This window comes from Zalophus californianus, chromosome 2, assembly GCF_009762305.2.
Source record: "Zalophus californianus isolate mZalCal1 chromosome 2, mZalCal1.pri.v2, whole genome shotgun sequence".
NCBI lineage: Eukaryota > Metazoa > Chordata > Mammalia > Carnivora > Otariidae > Zalophus > Zalophus californianus.
The window spans coordinates 143,475,739-143,491,556 of NC_045596.1; the positions used below are offsets into that span (position 1 = coordinate 143,475,739).

Below are 15,818 nucleotides of genomic sequence, written 5' to 3' on the forward strand. Positions count from 1 at the left end.
CTTTTTATTTATTATTTATTTATTTATTTATTTATTTAATTTTTTTGATGTAGTGTTCCATGATTCATTGTTTGTGCATAACACCCAGGGCTCCAATCAGAGTGTGCCCTCTTTAATACACATCACCAGGCTAACCCATCCCCCCACCCCCCCGCCCCTCTAGAACCCTCAGTTTGTTTTTCAGAGTCCATCATCTCTCATAAGTCACCAGCCATTCTTGAGGGCCAGAAAGAGCAGCAGGTCCTTCCAAGGGTAGTTGTGTTAGCTGTAGGGTTGCCAGATAAAATATATTACATGGGACATATTTGTATGAAAAGATTTATTCATTGTTTATATCAAATTCAAATATCAAATATTTTCAGAACTGCAGAAGGGAGATACTCATATATTTAATACTGTGTGGAAGATAATGGAAGAATGTAAAGACCTGATACAAGACAGACAATCTAGGTCTTTCCAGTCAATTTTTTTTCTTCCAGTTAATTTTATTTGAGATGGGGTCAGACCGTTCAGAGCCTCTCTCATCAGGGATCTTACTGAGAGTTGGTCTTATTCAGATTCATACCCCCACGGGCAGGCTGTAATCACACCAATCCCCGGAGATAAGAGTATATATATTAGAGGCTAATAAATGCAATAACTTCCGCTCAAATTCAGCCCTCTGAGATTTCAAAAGAATTCATCTCAAAACTTGAGTTCCTACTTTTTTTCTGTCTCCACTCATTCCAGCTGAGGGAAACCAAACTAAGAAATCTACTTTGGGTTCTGGTCTGGCATGGAAGGAGCTTGGAAGTTACAACTCCATTCTAACAACAAGTAAAAAGTTGAACAAACTGAAAAATTAACAACTCTCCTTAGATCTGTAAGAGAAGGGAACAGGGCACATTGCTGCCTCCAAAACTGGAGAGACTGACAGATGACTACAGAGGATCACAACTTATTGGAGCAGCAATCCACAGTGAAAGCTTCCACAGAAACCAGCACCAAAGTAGGAAAGCCTGAACTGTACAGGCAGACCTCACTTTATCGCACCTCACTTCATTGTGCTTCACAGATACTGTATTTGTTTTTTTTTTGTTTTTGTTTTTGTTTTTTACAAATGGAAGGTTTGTAGCAACCTGGTGTTGAGCAAGTCTATCAGCACCATTTTTCCAACAGCATTTGCTCACTTCATGTCTCTGTGTCACATTTTGGTATTTCTCACAATATTTCAAACTTTTTCATTATTACTATATTTGTTATGGTGATCTGTGATCAGGGATCTCTCACGTTACTATTGTAGTTATTTTGGGACCCCATGCACCACACCCATATAAGATGGTGTACTTAATCAATAATGTGTGTGTGCTCTGATTGCTTCACTGACCAGCCTTTCCCCCATCGTTCTCCCACTCCTTGAGCTTCCCTACTCTCTGAGACACACCAACATTGAAATTAGGCCAATTAATAACCCTACAATGGCCTCCAAGTGTTCCAGTGAAAGGAAGAGTCACAGGTCTCTCACTTTACATCAAAAGCTAGAAATGATTAAGCTTAGTGAGGAAGGCATGTGGAAAGTTGAGATAGGCTGACAGCTAGGCTTTTTGCACCAAGTAGTTAGCCAAATTGTGAGTGCAAAGGAAAGTTCCTGAAGGAAATTAAAATGTGCTACTCTGGTGAACACATTCTTACTGCTGATGTGGAGAAAGTTTGAGTGGTCTGGATAGAAGATCAAACCAACCACAACATTCTCTTAAGCCAAAGCCTGACCCAGAGTAAGACCCTACTCTCTTCAATTCCAGGAAGGCTGGGAGAGGTAAGGAAGCTGCAGGAAAAAAGTTGGAAGCCTGCAGATATTGGTTCGTGAGGTTTAAGAAAAGAGGCCGGCTTCATAACTATAAAAGTGCAAGGTGAAGCAGCAAGTGCTGATGCAGAAGCAAGTTTTCTAGAAGATCTAGCTCAGATACTTCAGGAAGATGGCTACACTAAACAACAGATTTTCCATGTCGATGAAACAGCTTTCTGTTGGAAGAAGATGCCATCTAGGACTTTCAAAGAGAGAAGTCAATGCCTGCCTTCAAAGCTTCAAAGCACAGGCCAACTCTCTTGTTAGGGGCTAATGAGGCTGGTGACTTTAAGTTAAAGCCAATGCTCATTTACCATTTTGCAAATCCTCGGGTCCTTAAGAATTATGGGAAATCTACTCTGTGCTCTGTAAATTGACCAACAAAACCTGGATGACAGCACATCTGTTTACAACATGGTTTACTGAATATTATAAGCCCACTGTTGAGACCTACTGCTCAAAAAAAAAAAAAAAGATTCCTTCACAAATATGACTCCTTTTTGGCAATGCACCTGGTCACCCAAGAGCTCTGATAGAGATGGACAACAAGATTAATGTTGTTTCCTTTTCTTTTTTTTTTTTTAAGATTTTATTTATTTATTTGACAGAAAGAGACACAGCGAGGGAGGGAACACAAGCAGGGTGAGTGGGAGAGTGAGAAGCAGGCTTCCCGCTGAGCAAGGAGCCCGATGTGGGGCTTGATCCCAGGACCCTGGGATCATGACCTGAGCTGAAGGCAGACACTGAACGACTGAGCCACCCAGGCGCCCCTTAGTGTTGTTTTCATACCAACTAACACAGCATCTATTTTGTAGATCAAGAAGCTATTTTGACTTTCAAGTCTTATTATTTAAGAAATACATTTTATAAGGCTATGGCTGCCATGGATAGTGAGTCCTCTGATGGATCTGGGCAAAGTCAATTGAAAGCCTTCTGGAAAAACTCACCATTTTAGATGTCATTAAGAACATTCATGACTCATAGGAAGAAGTCAATACACCAAAATTCACAGGAGTTTGGAAGAAGTTGATTCCAACCCTTGTGGATGACTTTGAGGGGTTCAAAACTTCAGTGGAGGAAGTAACTGCAGATGTGGCAGAAATAACAAAAAAACAACAACAAAAAAACCCATTAGAATTAGAAGTGGAACTTAAAAATGTGATTGAATTACTGCAATCTCATGATAAAACTTGAACAGATGAGGAGTTGCTTCTTACGGATGAGCAAAGAAATGTTTCCTTGTGATGGAAACTATTCCTGGTAAAGATGATGTGAAGATTGTTGAAACAACAGCAAAGAATTTAGAATATTACATAAACTTAGCTGATAAAGTAGCAGCAGAGTTCAGGGGATTGACTCCAACTTTGAAAGTTCTTCTGTGGGTAAGTGTTGTCAAACAGCATCACACGCTACAGCAAAATCATTCATGAAAGGAAGAGTCAATCAATGCAGCAAACTGAGTGTCTAAATTGCCATAGCCATCCAGTCTTCAACACCACCACCCTGATCAGTGGCAGCCATAAACATTGAGGTAAGACCCTCCACAGCAGAGAGATTATGACTTGCTTAAAGTTCAGATGATGATTAGCACTTTTTAGCAATAAAGTATTTTTAAATTATTACATTTTTTAAAGATTTTATTTATTTATTTGTCAGAGAGAAAGAGTATAAGCAGGGGGAACGGCAGGCAGTGGGAGAAGCAGGCTTCCTGCTGAGCAAGGAGCCCAACACCAGACTCTATTCCAGGACCCTGAGATCATGACCTAAGCCAAAGGCAGACGCTTAACCGACTGAGCCACCCAGGCGTCCCTATTACATTGTTTTTTAGACATAATGCTATTGCACACTTAATAGACTACGGTATAGGGTAAGCATAACTTTTATATGTACTGGGAAACCAAAAAATTCATTTGACTTTCTTTATTCCAATATTTGCTTTATTGCAGTGGTCTGGAACCAAACCTGCAACATCTCCGAGGTATTCCTGTAATTGACAAATTGCTGAAGGCTCAGTGTGGACAAGATGGGGGAGGTGTCACAATTTTGTCAGTCTTACTTCCTGGAGCTCTACTAGATTCTCATGAAATAGAGAAAAATCCCCTCTGCTTCAGGTAGAAAAAGCGGGGGAGTAAGCATTTTGAAATATACCAGAGCATTCTGCTCTTCTTAACAAGGTCTGCCCTCAGGAAAAACTATTTAAACACAGTATAATCTGCTGAGTTTTATCAGAGGCTAACTGACCTGCAAGAAGGGAAATACTCAACTCAAGCCCACTCTTAGCCATCCTGTCCCATCTCAGGGGTGGGGCGGGGGCAACCAAAAAGCACATGAAGTTCACAGCTGGAGGCACAAGCCCAGGAAAGACTAAAACCTAATAATAGTACTATAGAATGCTTCCCCTACTCCCACACCTCACCACTGCATTACTAAAAGCCCATTTACAGCAGTTTCTTTTTCCCATTATATCACGCCAAGCTATCAAAAAAAAATTAAAAGACATACAAAAGGCAACCATTTAAGGAAGAAATATCAATTCTCTACAATCTCCTTCTGAGCATAGAAGCAGAGGGGTTATTTTCTAACTCATTCTATGAGGCCAGCATTACCCTAGTACCAAAACATGTCTGGATCTATAAAAGGAAAACTTCAAAGAAATCAAAGAAGAGGAAAGAAATCAAAGAAGAACTAAACAAATGAAAAGATATTCCATGTTCATGGATGGGAAGACTCAATATTGTCAAGGTGTCATTCTTCCCAACTTGATCTATAGATTCAACACCATGCCAATCAAAATCCCAGCAAGTTATTTTGTGGCTATTGAAAAACTGATTCTGAAGTTTGTACAGAGAAGCAAAAGACCCAGAATAGTCAATACAACATGAAGGAAAAGAACAAAGTCAGAGGATTGACCCCATCCAACCTCAAGGCTTACTATAAAGCTATAGTAATTAAGAGAGTGAGGTATTGCTGAGAGAATAGTTTCCAAGAGATCAATGGAACAGAATAAAGGGCCCAGAAATGTACCTCCCTAAATATAGTTAACTGATCTTTTTTAAAAAAGATATTTATTTATTTATTTATTCATTTGAGAGAGAGAGAGAATGCACGAGCAGGGGAGGGGCAGAGGGAGCAGGAGAAGCAGGCTCCCTGCTGAGCAGGGAGTCCACTGGGGGCTGGATCCCAGGACCATGACCTGAGCCAAGATCATGACCTGAGCCGAAGGTAGATGCTTAACCGACTGAGCCACCCAGGCGCCCCTAGTAAACTGATCTTTGACAAAGGAGTAAAGGCATTACAGTGGAGCAAAGGTAGTCTTTCCAACAAATGATGTTGAAACAAAAAAATAAAAATGTTTATCTGGACTCAGACTTTACACTCTTCACAAAAATTAACTGAAAATGAATCACAGATTTAAATGTATAAAGCAAAACTACAAAAGTCCTAGAAGATAACACAGGAGAATATTCAAATGACCTTGGGTTTGGTGATGATTTTTAGCTACAACGACACCAAGCATGATCCATGAGAGAAAGACTGGATAAGATGGACCTCATTAAAATAAACAGTTCTTTTCTGTGAAAGATGTTGTTAAGAGAATGACAGACAAGCTACTGATTGGGAGAAAATATTTGCAAAAGACATATCTGATAAGGGACTGTTATGAAAACTATACAAGGAACCCTTAAAGCTCAACAATAAGAAAACAAACAACTCAATTAAAAAATGAGCCAAACACTTTAGCACATACTTCACCAAAGAAGATATACAGATGGCAAATAAGCATATGAAAAGATGCTTCACATCATGTGTCATCAGGGAAATGCAAATTAAAACAACAATGAGATACCACTACACACCTATTAGAATAGTCCAAAACCAGAACACTGACAACACCACATGCTGTGGAGGATGTGGAACAACAGGGCCTGTCAATCATTGCTGGTGGGAACACAAAACGGGTCAGCCACCTCAGAAGACTGTTTGGTGATTTCTTACAACACTAAACATGCTCTTCCCACGTGATCCAGCAATTGCACTCCTTGGTATTTACCCACAGGGGTTGAAAACACATGTCCACACAAAAACCTGCACATGGCGTTTATAGCAGCTTTGTTCACAATTGCCAAAACTTGGAAGCAACCAAAATGTCCTTCGATAGGTAAATAAATGGATAAATAAACTGTAGTAATCCAGATAATAAAATATTTTTCAGCGCTAAAAAAGAAATGAGTTATCAAGTCATGAGAAGGCATGAAGAACCTTAAATGAATATTACCAGGTGAAAGCAGCTCATCCAAAAGGCTACATACTGTATGAGTTCAACTATATGATATTCAAGAAAAGGCAAAACTATGGAGACAATGAAAAGATCAGTGGTTGCCAGGGGTTAGGGGGAGAGGACGATGAATAGGCAGAGCATGGAGGGGTTTTAGGGCAGTGAAACTATTCTGTATGATACTGTAACGGTGGATACATGGCATTATACATTTGTCCAGACCCATAGAAATTCCAACACCAAGGTGAACCCTAATGTAAACTATGACCTCTGAGTTACAATGTGTTAAAGTAGGTTCCTCAGTTACAGCAAATGTACCACTCTGGTGGTGCATGGGGAGGCTGATAATGAGGAGGGAGCCTATGCATGCATGGGGTCAGGGGTACATGGGAAATAAAATCTAATACACACACATACATATACACACACACTTTTGTCTAGTGAGGAAAAACAGACTGTGTGTGTGTGTGTGTAATATAGACTATATCCCCATCTCTTGATATATGAACACATCATAATTTTCAAAATTTTACTTGCCTTGATTTCCCCATCTGTAAAGTGAATCTAATAATAGCAAGTACTCGAAAAGATTGTGGGGAGGACTGAATGAGTTCAGTATAGAAAATAGTGCCCGGCACACAGTAAGCACCATGTACACAGCAATTAATACAAATAATGAATGACAACGGTGCTTTGTATTATTGGAAAAGCAAGCTCAAGAATCAAATTGGCAAGAAGAATTATGTAAATTTGCAATTGTTATAGGAAATTATATCACCACACGATGGGGCGCCTGGGTGGCTCAGTTGATTAAGTGACCGACACCTGATTTCAGCTCAGCTCATGATCTCAGGGTCCTGGGATCGAGCCCTGCATTGGGCTCCTCACTTAGCATGGAGTTTGCTTGAGGATTCTTTCTCTCTCCCCCCTTCTCCCCTCCCCCACCCCCGCTCATGCTCTCTCTCTGTCTCTAAAAATAAATACATACGTCTTCAAAAAAAATTATATCACTACATGAATAAAATGCAAAAACAAAAATTCCTTTGGCTACTGTGACCCAGTAGTAGCTACAACGGTGTTTGCTATGTTAACACCTACTTGAAGATTGGGCAAGTTGATGGAAACTAAGCAGTAAAATCATGTATTTGGAGTCATTTCATACAAAATAGGACACTGCTTTCCAATAGGGCACTGTATCTCACTGCCAAAACTAAGGACATTTAAGAGCAAGTTGAATATAAATTTATAGCAAACAACTATTAAGGAAAAGTTGATCCTGGGAGAATGCTGTGATGTCCCCTGCTTCTGGGTAGACACTCGCAAGGCCCCGAAACCCTCTGAGCCCGAGAAGTTTGCTTGGATAACAAGATTGTCACTGTGACCTCATCTTGGCTCAAGGCTGCTTGTTTATTTCTGGTTTTCAGTTATGCTCTGGACATAGCTCAAATGCTCAAGAACATTTATCATCCCCGTTCATGTTTCCAGAGGACAGGATTTGCTGTTCCCTGCCTGAGAGGGGAGCATGGAGCAAGGACACCTGCTGTCCTTCCCCGGTGGCGGAGGCGATGGCTCATATGGTGAGTGGGCGCCTGGCATTCCTGGGCCCTACCTTACTAGAAGACAGGATTATGTGTCCCAGGTCCCAGGTGCCCAGCCTGTGGCCCTCTTTGGCCATCAGGCGGCCTGTAATCTCTCACTTCCTGTCCCCACCTGTAAAGTACTTCTCCTCCCCTCTTTCCTCTCCTTCCTGTCCATTAGGAAGATGAGGCCAGCTTGAGGTTCTTGGCAGCTGCTCTCTAAGTGGACAGAGTGGGCCCCAAAAGTCTAGATTTAGGGAGGAAGCAGAACACCCCAATAGGCTTCAGTGCTAAGCCTCATTCTCCAACATGGTTTCCTGGAAAGCCTACTCAGCCATTTATTCATAGAAAACAATGTATTATATTAAAACCATCAATTAATATAAACATTACACTCTGATCCACATTCAACTGCTGATTCTTACATCCACACTTTCTATTTGTGACAGCCCCGGAGGGAGAGGGAAACAAAGGGTAGAATTCAGGCCTGGACCCCTTTACATGCCTAACACCTCATTTGAGTAAAACCTTACAGAAATCATTTGTAGAGCAAGCACTAAGCATCTATGTATCCACACACATAAAAACACAATTTTTGTATCCATTAGTTTCTTATAGGAATTATTAAGGTGATTATAATTTTCACATAATATTCCCAGGATGACAGGCTGATGTGGTAATGTGGAAACAGTCCCAGATCTGAATTCTGTTTCTGCCACCTCCTGGGTATATGGCCTCAGGAAAGTTGCCAACCTTCTTGAGCCTCAGTTTCCTGATTTATCAGAGGTTCTATCATCTGATCTGACCTATGATCTGATCCTATCATTAGGTTCAATGAACTGATATGTAAAGGACCTAGTGGCAGATATAGCAAAAAAAAAAAAAAAAAGTGCCCAAGTATTTAATTCACATCAACATTTCCCTTTTGAGGTGTGCAAAGCAGATAGGTCTACAGGCAATCCCCACCTCTGAGGATCATGCGCCACCTCCTAGTAGCTTTCAGGAGCTCTGTCTGCTCCAGAATGAGCCCAGTACAAATTGGTATTTCCAAGCTTATCAAAATCAATGCATGGACATTGTGGGCTCACTATTTTGTAGGAACACCAGAGCCATGCCCTTTTTACAAAGTGTTTGAGATAGTGATGGCAACCTAGAAAAATGCTTATAGCTTTAGAACAACCCTGTATCACTTCTGCCAAGACATACCCCTGTTGGGATGCACTAGTCTCATATATGTATTGGATTATATGTCAAGAAATACTCTGCCTTAAGACTGCCCCAGTAGCCTTGGGGGGCCTGTGTGGCTCAGTCAGTTGGGTGTCCGACTCTTGATCTCAGCTCAGGTATTGATCTCAGGGTTGCGAGTTCAAGCCCTACACTGATATAAATAAAGAAATAAATAGACTCCCCCAGGAACCTTATCAGTAAAGACCCAGGAGTACCTCAACGCCGGTGCCATAGAAATACAAACCCCTGCCTTGGCCCAGCAGACTGACTTCAAAAGCAGCCAACCTGAATGTACATTTTTAAACTTGGCAAAAACGTGCAAGCATGAAAACAAATTGAGACCACAATCTCCTCAAATTACATAATAAAGTCAGCCCCTTCTATAAGCCAAATCACAATTAAGAGCTACTCTTTATTGTCAGGGTAAGATAATGTTGCACATGGAAAATTTGTATTAAGAAGTATGAAGTAACAGAATTGTTCCATGATGGCCTAAAGTATCTTTGAGACTTACATTCCGTCATCCATGCTCTTCGGGACAATGCTATCTTGGAATTCCATTCATAGTTGATCTCCTTCAAAGGATCTGGCCTGTATCTGCTGTTGAGCAAAGTGAGGTCACTATGAACTGTCAGCACTGAAAAGGAGGACCCGAACACAAGAACCGCTGAGGTTCAGGTGGCAGGGAGGGGGTGCACATGAGGCCAGAACCCGGCCAGGGAATGAAAACACACAGGAGACAAAATAGGGTCAGAGACCTAATACATTTTATGACTAACTTATTCTTATGGCTCTATGAGGTAGGTCACGCTGCTCACCATCAGACAAGCCACTCCTGAAGGTCTTCTCTACCTATTGTGGGCAACCAGTAGCATCAATTTTGAAATGTTTCCTAGACCAAAACTGTCTCTGCCTTGTTTGAAGGGGAGGAACTCAGAATTTCAGGTTAAATGTATTTAAGTACTAAGGTGGGCCCAGAGCTATTGCGAAAAATCTATATTTGTGCGGCCAACTTCTTTGTGAACGTGGGATAGCTTTCTCCTCTGGCAAAAATATAGGTTAGGCTCCACAATGTTCAAACTTGAACATCATCTCTACCATCTCCTCCTCTGTTTTCCTCGAGGAAATGACCTGAATCAGAAATGGAGAAGACCAGCGCAGCAGACGTCAGGCAGCAAATGGTTACACTGTTTGCCGGGAACTCTTACAAAGAGCCCTGCAAAGAGGCAGTATTTGGAGAATGTCACAGGGATGAAGTCTCTAGAATTCAGCAATTCTAGGTGCTCTAAATTCCACCTTAAGTCCAGGTAGCCCATGGAGCACTGTATTATAAAGCCCATGAACTCAATGCTAGAATTACCCTACTTTCAGTTTTAGCATTCAGGTTTTATAGAAGATGGCTGTAAGTACCACTCATATGAAATCTCTTTTTTTGTATTTGTTGCCAAAAAGGGAAAAATCCTATTGAAGATCATCCATTTCACATCATACATGATTTTAACTTATGCGAAGCAACCATACAGGCTTCAACAGTGAGTAGGAAAAGAGAAATTATTTAAATGGTATAACTTAAAATAAGTAAAAATTGTATTTTGCACATATTCTATTTACCAAATACCACATACGTCTATATATGCTGTGTGTATGTGTGCTTCGTTTAATGAACAATATAAGGAATTTTGTAAGAGAATTTTGATTAAATGTAATTTTTTCCTATCCCCTAATCTGGAACCTAACTCATGTGGAGGACCAGTCACGTTCAACATCATCACTTAGGGTGCACTCTCTGACCTGATGGCGCTCCTGCCAGGCCAGGCCCCCAGTTCAGGGAGCTGAGCTAGGGCCCACTGGAAAAGCTCACCCTCCTGAAAGGCACAGTTTCCGGCCGCCGTCCACGCGCCCAAGCCGCTGGGCACTTCCTGCTCACGGGTCAGGCAACTCTCCCATCCAGTGTCGAGCTCACTTCCTACCCTTGAACTCTGCCCGCTTGTCAGTGAGCTGCCTGCTCAGCTCACAACCTTTGGCGTTACTTGGCCATCAGCCTCTCAGGAGCAGGGCTATCTTACTCTGTTTCACCAGCATTTCATACGGTATCTGGCACATGGTAAATGGCAAATCAATATTTATTGAACAGAACTTATCTGTGTTTGGCTTTATCGCTGCGCCTCCTGCAGCATTCCCGAGAGCGGAGTCACTGGTAATAACCTCCCACCCAGCAAACACCCCTTTCTGTGCCCAGCCCTGCAAGCAGCCTACGAGTGAGCCTGGGCATCTCTTCTGTAAAGACCACATCTAAAAAATATTTTTCAGTATCTAGTATGAGGAAAACACTTTTCTCCTGAGGAAGAGTACATGTTCATCTTTCCAATAATGAGAACCATGTAAATTATCATCTTTCCCTTTTTCTGCAAGAGTTGCTAAAGACCTCAAATAAAGTTAAGCTGTATTAGACACACTGCATTGACCCATTCAGCTACCATTTTTATATGCTTTCTTCTCTCTGATCCTGATTTTCAGCTTGGGGATTCTATTGCATTTTTTCTCAAAGTCACCCCTATATGAGAATCACTGTAGGTGTTTGTTAAAAACGCTCATTCCCGGCCCCCTCCACAGACACATTAATCAGACTCTCTGAAAGTGGGACTCAGGAGTTTACATTTTACACAAACTGGCAGGAGACTAGCCTGGACTGCTCCTTACTGCCGGTTACACAGAGAGAATTTCCTTCTCTCTAATTCTTCCCAGAGGAGCATCTAAAATGACCAGCAAACCGCCCTCCCAGGCTCTACTGACTCACACAAAGTCTGTTTTTGCCAAGTCAACCCCCCTCCCTGCCCGCTGGGCGGGGTGGGGGGGGGGGCCGGTGCTCCGCAAAGGCCTGGCACTGGGGCCTAGTACAGAAGCCAGAGGTGGGCCCCTGGGACCCAGTGCGGGAGGAGTGTTCAGAACAGAGGAGACCCTCCGTGTAAATAGCTGGTGACCAAAGAGCACTGAGCAGTGGGGGAATTTTAGCCATTCTAAATCCCCAAGAAGTAATTTTAAACCCTACTCATATTTCAAGATTCCATATGAAGCTTTCTGGGATTATGCTGCTCTCATTCATCCTCTGTTGTAGGCATCTACAGGATCAGCCATCACACTGCATGATGACATTTCATTGTATTGTGACTTCTGTAGTTCACTTGTTTCACATGAACAAACTGGTTTTCTTAATCTGACTGTAAACCATAGGAGGACAGGGACCATGTTTTAGAGTTTAGCTTTTAAATAACTGCCTTATGGAAATATAATTCTCATACCTAACAACTCACCTACTTAAAGCATATAATTAATGGTTTTTAGTATTTTCATCCGGTTGGGCAACCATTATCACAATCAATTTTAGGACATTTTCATTATCCCCAAAAGAAACACTGTACCCATCAGCAGTCACTCCCCATTTCTCCAAGTTGTGAGTTGAATTGTGTCCCCCAAGAGACATGTTCAAGTCCTAACCCCCAGATCCTATGAATGTGGCCTAACTGGAAATGGTCTTTGCAGATGTAATCAAGTTAAGATGAGGCCACATTGGATTGGGGAGGGCCTTAAATCCAACATGACTTGGTGTCCTTATAAGGAGAGGGCAATTTGGATGCAGAGCTACAGGCACATGCGAAGAAGTCCATGTGAAGACAGAGACAGAGATTGGAATGCTGCTTCTACAAACCAAGAAAAGACAAAGATTTCAGGGAACCAGAGCTAGGTGAGGTAAGGAAGGATTATTTCGTAGGTGCTTAGGACCTTCATCCCTAGGTCCTTTGGAGGGAGTATGGCCCTGCCAACACTGACTATGGACTGTGAGAGAATAAATTTCTGTTTTTCTAAGCCCCCCAGTTTGTGACTCGTTGTTATGGCAAGTCTAGGAAACTAATATACTCTCTCAAAACTCCCTCAACCCTACCCTAGGCAACCAGTAATCTACTTTCTATTTCCATACATTAATCTACTCCAGACATTTTATATAAATACAATTATACAATATGTAATCTTTTGTTATGGATATCTTGCATTTTAATGTCTTCAAGGGTTGTCCAAGTTATAGCAGGCATCGGGACTTCATTTTTCTTGGTAAATAATATTCCATTATATGGGTACACCATACTGGGTTTCTCCATTCATCAGCTGGTGGACATTTGGGTTGTTTCCACTCCTGAGTCCTTTGAATAATGATGCTATGGAGATTCATGTACAAGTTTTTGTGAGGACATGTTTTCATTTTTCTTGGGTATATACTAGGAGTAGGATTGCTGAGTCATATAGTGACTCTATATTTAAACTTTTGAGGAAATGCCAGACTGTTTTCCAAAATAGCTGCACCATTTTACATTCCCATCAGCAGTGTATAGGCACACCACCTAATCTACATCCTTTCTAACTCTTCATTATCTGTTTTTTTAATGATAATCATCCTAAATGTGAAGTGGTAACTCACTGTGATTATGATTTGCATTTCCCTGATGGCCAGTGAAGCTGAGCATCTTTTCTTGTGCTTGTTAGTTGTCTTCTTTGGAGAAATGTCTCTTTTCTCTTGCCCATTTTTTTAAGGTTTTATTTATTTATGAGAGAGAGAGAGGGAATGAGCACGTGGGGGGAGGAGCAGAGGGAGAGGGACAAGCAGACCCCACTGAGCAGGGAGCCTGACACGGTGCTCAATCTCAGGACCCTGAGATCGTGACCTGAGCTGAAACCAAGAGTCAGACGCCAACCAACTGAGCCATCCAGGCACCCCTCTTGCTCATTTTTTTAATTGGATTGTTGGTCTTTTTGTTGTTGAGTTGTAGGTGTTCTTATATATTCTGGATGACTGGGTTGCCTTTTGACTATTGAGTTTTAAGTATTATTTATATATTGTATAGTTTTTAAATATTCTTAACTGTGCCTAACAATACTGAGCACATGATGGGGATTGTGTTTGTACTCTTGTACATTTCTGGTGTTCAAAAAGGATCATTTGGTTTTTGTTTAATGAATGGGCTGGAAGAACATTTTTCAGAACTGTTGGGTCAAAACTGAGGGTAAGGAAAAGAACCTAATATTTTCTGACTGCCTATCATCAGCCAAGTATTGTTACTGGGAGAACCTCCCAATAACATAAGGAAATTCTGTGTTATCCCCAGTAAACTGGGGAGCACAAAGGGACTGCTTACCAGACATCTCACAGTTGATAAGCAGTAGAGCTGCTTTTGTCACCAAAGCCTGTGCTTTTTAAATCCTGCCCCTTTGTTCCGTCACGATGTGGTAAAACAAAGAGATATCAAAACCAGAGGACTTACGCTTCGGGCCTCTGATGCATATAAAATGTCACCGCCCAACTTCATGTCTCACCCAAGGAGCTACAAACAGTTTATATGGTTTTTCAGCTCATAAATTAATGAAATCTATGCAAATACTTCTCTGGCAGTGAAGTATAGGAATAGAGGAATTGTGCCAATTTTTCTGTTAAAAACTGAAGCACAGAAATGGGACTATGCCTAAGTCCACTGAATGAGAAGAAAAAGAGCACATGATCCTGGACTCCAAGTGGAAGGCATGCGAGTGCTGCAGAGCTGACCTGTATGTGCACGCTTCAACATCCACCCGCACTTTCCAATCAGTCCAAAGTGCAAATGGTTTCTGCAGCTCATGATTCTGGCTCCAGGCCAGTGATATGCTCACTTGAATTGCAGCCAAAAGGCCTCGGACTCACTGCCTGCGCATGTGACTGGCTTTCTCATGTTCTACGGGGTGTACTCTCCTGGAGACCCACTACATCTAATTCTCTTGGATCCCATTTCGTTTTTTATAGACAAGTGCTTTCACCCTTCGAGACCTAAAAATAGAGGTGAGATGAAGACATAGTTTGGAGGGTCTTAAAAGCCCTAAGTAAAGTCCCTAAAACATTTAAAACCCTGAGATTCATCTCCAGGAAATACCGCATCTGATTATCTTAATTTACAGCCTATCCTGGAAATTTCTTTTCTGGGGGAAGAAAACCATCTGCAAACAATTCCTGTTTGTAAATAAATAATATATATATTTTTAAGTGTCAGAGGAAGACATCAGAAAGCAGAAAAGGAAATTAAAAGGGAAATAAGTTCTTGAAATTACCCAAGTAGATTATGGGCAAGTAGGCCATCTATGAGGATACAATTAACATGGCCATATTAATAGATTAATTTGACTTACTTTCACAGGGCTGCCCAAGCAGAGACAGAAAAAGGAATTATAGATGAAGTTAAATCATCCCTGGGAAAGGAAATCCAAAGGAACATTTCTACTTACGAAAGAAAGATCATGTCTGCGTTGACCAATTCTTTGGGGTTTTCCTCACGTCGCTGTGCCTGTGTGGTTCTGTCCTGTTCATGGACCTGCTTCCCGGTTGAATGTCCCCACGAGGCAGGCTACACGAGCACCTGCAGGATACCACTGTTTGCCAGAATTCGAGGAACAATGGCTGAAAGAATTTTGGAATTTTGGAATTTTGCCTCCCTGGTCTTAGAAAAGGGCAAAAAAATGTTTGTTTCCCCCAAAGGCCAATTGAAAGATGTCACATTGTCCCAGAAGCCCAGCCCTGGACCTTCCCCACCGCTAAGAGTCAGTTGGCACGTCCAGGTCTTTGGTCTCCCTTGGTGACTGACTGGTGCAGGGTGAGGATCCCTGCGCCTGCCCTTGGAAGCCCTCAGCAGCTGCTACTGTTGACACTTTCTTACCCAAGGGAGGAAGTAGCTTTGGAAGATTTTGAGACCCAGCTCACAGTCTGGATGTTTGAAAGGGTGAAACCTAACTTTAATATAACTGTAAAGAAGCAGTTTATATTTATTTGTACAGTGCCTGCTTCTTTTTTATTATATACTTACCCAGGGAACATGTTAATTGAAAGTGTATGTCATCTTAT

At 41.6% G+C, this 15,818-nt stretch overlaps 1 long non-coding RNA gene across 1 annotated transcript; it reads right to left on the reverse strand.

The window, feature by feature from the left end:
• Positions 1-167: 167 nt before the first annotated feature.
• LOC113924692 lies at positions 168-15,401 on the reverse strand. Its single transcript, XR_003520768.2, has 3 exons — positions 15,206-15,401; positions 2,773-2,909; positions 168-265 (listed from the first exon to the last, which is right to left on the reverse strand). It is a non-coding gene; the product is annotated as an uncharacterized LOC113924692 (long non-coding RNA).
• Between the last annotated feature and the right edge of the window lie 417 nt (positions 15,402-15,818).